Raw genomic sequence first — 4822 nt, 5'->3', positions numbered from 1 at the left:
GGAGTTTGACCCGGCCCATCACCAGACTCTATGCGAGCTCTACGACACGATGCATAAGGACGTCTGGAAGGTGCTGTTCAAGGGTGCCGAGGTCCCCCTCCCCTTACCGAGGACCGCGGGCTAAGCGCGACGCGCCCTGCGAATCCGGTAAGTTTTGTACACCTTGTAGGGTATTTATTTTCCATAGTTTAACCATGTGCGGGGTCTGAGCTCCCATGCCTTTGATAGGGCTGGGTGGAGACATCGGAGCAGATTGACTGTCCGGCCCCTATGCCCGAAGACCCTGCAGACGCTCTCCTGACGAAGATGCAGACTCCGGCTCCTTATGAGGTGCCGGAGAAGAAGATCAAGAAGAAGGCCACGGGAACCCGAAAGAGTTCCCGGCGCTAGGTGGTATCGGACTCATCGTCCGATAACTCCAAGATGCACTCCTCCGTGAAAATGAGGAGGAGGAAGATGACGGTTCTCCCCCTCCAGCCGGGGGAGACAGGAAAAGGAAGGCCACCCCAACCGGGGAGGCCGGAGGGTCCAAGAAGGGAAGGACTCTCCTTCCGGACTGTTCCACCACCGCCGCCGACAGCGAAGACGAGTGGTTACGCAGGGCCAAGCCCCTGGCGAAGTAGTAAGTATTCGGATACCAGAGTAACTCATAGCATACTTTTATTGCACTGCTTCTCCTAACGTCAAATATGATTATGCAGTCCGTCCCGAGCCCGCATCGACGTATCCTCGTCGGACGGTTCCTTGGACTCGTCGGATATGAATAGCGAGTCACTTCCAACCGCCTCCTCTCCTCGCCCTACGGACAATGTCGAGGTATTGTCTCAAGGGGCACCGAACCGAGGGGAGGTAGTCCTGGAGGTGCCTCAAGGCGACCTTCCGGACTCCAAGCGCAAAGGGAGCAAGACTCCTAAGGGCTCCAAGTTCGGCCCTCAGCCGAACACCGCGCCGGAACCTCCAGTGGTTCCAGACTCTGGCAGGCGCCCCCCTGCCAAGAGGGGCAAGTCGCCCGTGCCGGTGACCTCTGTCTATCCAGAGGCACCGGACAACCCACTGGGAGCGCTTCATGGCACTTCCATCGACGAAGAGCACCACACTATTATGAGTGCGGTGATCAAGAAGGTTCAGTCCACCAAGAGCGGACTGACTGAAGCCTGTGCCAGCCTTCTAACAGGCTTTGAGGTAAGTATTTAAAATATAGGAAAATATTACCGCATAGATAGTAGCCCCTGATGCTCTGTTTGGTGTTCACAAAGAAAAGCCAAATAGAGGATCAAATAATATCCGCAGGAGTCTAATACAAGTGTGTCTATATGCGTATGCAGGCTTCACTGTTGACCTCTGCCGCACTGACTGCGGAGGTCGCCGCACTGAAGCAGAACCTCGAGCGGTCCGAGAAAGAACTCGGCCTTGCCAAGAGGCGGCTCGAGGAGAACAAAGGTAAGTAATACCTTGTCTATATATATATAAGAGGTGGTTGCAAAATCATAGGATCATCATGGATGTGCCAGGGGCCAGGACCGAAGTGGCAACCCTGAAGCGAGCGATGTCCGAGGCCGAAAACAAAGCGGCCGAGGAGCGCACCGAGCGGGAGAAACAAGAGGCACGGGTGGGCGAGGTGCAGCAAGAGCTCCAGGCTCTCGTGAAGAAGCACGAGACTTTGGAGCTTGACTCGAAGACGTGAGAGTCCGAGCTTGCCGCGGCCCTCGAGAGCACAAAGCATGCCAAGGCTGAAGCCCAAAAGGCCCTCCAGGAAATTAAGGCGATGAGGAAGATAGCGGCGGGTAAGGCATTCATTATGCAAAGCAAGCATGTGAAAGTAAATTACTTGTTACTTACCCGAGTCCGGAGCTCTCCAGGAGCATTTGCAGATTTGCCCCGCAGCGTGTCAGATGCCGCAAAGTACTACCGGGCCGAGGAGGGAAGCTCGACGGAGAAGTTGTTCTGGTCTCAGTATACTGGGACCGAACACCCGATGCATGTGAGCGACTAGCTGAAGCAACTGGTCGAGCTGCACAAGGCGGTCGAACAGGCCATGAGGGGCCTTATAGTTTGGATGTGGCCTGACGACTCCCTTCCTAACAGCTACTTCGGCCTAGTGAGGCAGCTTGTGGATGCCTGCCCACGGCTGGAAGTCATAAAGCGGTCTGTCTGCATCGAAGGTGCACGCCGGGCTTTTGCCCGTGCGAAGGTGCACTGGGCCAAGATGGACGCCGAGAAGCTGGTGAAGGAGGGGCCGCCGCAGGGCAAGGAGCATCGCCACCCTGAAATGTATTATGAGGGTGTCCTGAAGGGTGCCTGTCTTGTGGCGGACGAGTGTGCGAAGGACGTAATTTTTGAATGAACTTGCTCGTGTGATCTTGTATTATGAGAACTTGTTCATGTGTGCTATGCAACGCTTGTTTGAATTTAAAATATTACCATCTGTGTGGCTGTTTATCAAATCTGAGAGATGGCCAGTCGTCGACTTCTGCCCCCATGCAACGAGTGCTGGGGTGTTCGGGATAAATCTGAGCACTCTTTTCCCATTGTTGGGTCCTTCGAGGGAGGTGCTCAGCACAACGAACAAGGCAATCAGACTATAATGCTTTATCACTCTTACTTAGCCATAGAAGTCTACAATTTTAAATTTTGGCGAAGCCCCTAGTATTCGGAAGGCCGAATTCGGGGGCGCTATACACGCCTAAGCCGGACAAAGCCGACTCCTCGCCCTAAGCGGCATAAGTCTTTAGGGACTCGAGACCTCTTGAACAGCGACCAGCTCTCGCCTTATCATGACAGTCAGTTTTAGCTTTCTCTACTAAGGTGCTTGCCCAGATGAACCGGGGCACAATCACAGTAGTTCTCCCAGTGCTACCTTAGCCGATATAGCGGAACGTAAGGTACCAAAACATGGGAGTCGGACAAACCCAACTATTGACCCAAGCCATGATTCAGAGCTGATGCATATAATGCTATAAGTTCGGGGTGCTGCACTGTCGAAAGTGTTTGGACTTCTCACGCCGTATTATGGGGTACGCTTAAGCCCCTGTCGTATTGGCCGTACCAGAGTGTACGGGTGCTGAATGTCATGAATGAACACACACACACACACACACACACACACACACACACATATATATATATATAAGAATAGAGAATGCGGTAATAGTCTAGTGCTATGCATTGTTTATTCAAAAAGGTGCGTCGAAGCAGAATGATACAAGTAGTGCGATAAGCAAAAATTAGGACTATTTGACATGTCCCCTCCAAGGGCAAGCTGAGGAATGGTATTTAAAGTAGGTATTTCACTCGTTATCAGAGACCACCTGGGAGTTCCATGGTGCGACGTAGCTTTCTGCCTCCTTGGTTGTTGTATCGTGTGTCCAGCAATCATACTGCCGGACGGGGTTTCCAGAGAGTAAAGTCCTGAAAGAGAGAAAAAATAACAAAGCGGGAAGCCCCTAGTGCGGTTGATCCGCATTTTGGGGCGTGCCGTAGTCATGCCCCCACCTATGCCCATGGTATTTTCAATGCGTAATTAAGTACGCGTGGCACGGATTTCGCCATTTGGCTGGGACTGGGGTGGGGGCCGCATTGCTATGCGAGCTCGGAACATGCCAGGCGTTCTTGTTGCAGATTACTCTGGGCGTGCTTGACGGTGTCCGGGTGTTTAATAACCGAACTGGTGGATTGCGTGAAGAGGCTGCTTTGTGCTTCTACTGCGAGGGCCGTAGTGTGCTCCTCGGTGCGGAGAGAGCGCTCTGTGTTTCCATTGACTGTGATGACCCCCGAGGTCCTGGCATCTTGAGCTTGAGGTATGCATAATGCGGTACCGCATTGAATCTCGCAAATGCAGTTCGCCCGAGCAGTACATGATAGCCACTACGGAACGGGACTAAATCGAAGATTAACTCCTCGTTTCGGAAGTTATCTGGGGATCCGAAGACCATTTCCAGTGTGACCGAGCTTGTGCAATGGGCCTCTACACCTGGTATGATGCCTTTGAAGGTCGTTTTTGTGGGTTTGATCCTTGAGGGATCTATACCCATTTTGCGCACTGTGTCCTGATAAAGTAGGTTCAGGCTGCTGCCGCCATCCATAAGGACTCGAGTGAGGTGAAATCCGTCGATGATTGGGTCTAGGACCAGTGCGGCGAATCTGCCATGACGGATACTAGTGGGGTGGTCCCTGCGATCGAAGGTGATCGGACAGGAGGACCATGGGTTGAACTTTGGGGCGACTGGCTCCAACGCGTATACATCCCTTAGCGCACGCTTCCGCTCCCTCTTGGGGATGTGGGTTGCGTATATCATGTTCACCGTCCGCACTTGTGGGGGGAACCTCTTCTGTCCTCTGGTGTTCGGCGGCCGGGGCTCCTCCTCGTCATCGCTATGTAACCCCTTATCTTTGTTTTCAACATTTAACTTGCCGGCCTGCTTGAACACCCAACATTCCCTGTTGGTGTGGTTGGCTGGCTTGTCGGGGGTGCCGTGTATTTGACATGAGCGATCGAGTATACGATCCATACTGGACGGGCCCGGAGTGCTTCTTTTGAATGGCTTTTTCCGCTGACCGGGTTTAGAGCCTCTGAATCCGGCATTAACTGTCCTATCCTCGGTATTGTCGCTGTTGATGCGGCGCTTGTGTTTGTTGCAACTTGACCTTCCATTGCTATCCTTCATATCCGAAGTACCATGGTTCTTTGATATGTTATTGCTTCGAGCCAGCCAGCTTTCCTCTCCCGCGCAAAAGCGGGTCATGAGTATCATGAGGGCTGCCATAGATTTCGGCTTTTCCTGGCCAAGGTGCCAGGCGAGCCACTCGTCGCGGATGTTGTGCT

This window comes from Triticum dicoccoides, chromosome 4A (assembly GCF_002162155.2).
Source record: "Triticum dicoccoides isolate Atlit2015 ecotype Zavitan chromosome 4A, WEW_v2.0, whole genome shotgun sequence".
Taxonomy (NCBI): domain Eukaryota; kingdom Viridiplantae; phylum Streptophyta; class Magnoliopsida; order Poales; family Poaceae; genus Triticum; species Triticum dicoccoides.
Note: the sequence above shows the minus strand (reverse complement) of the source record.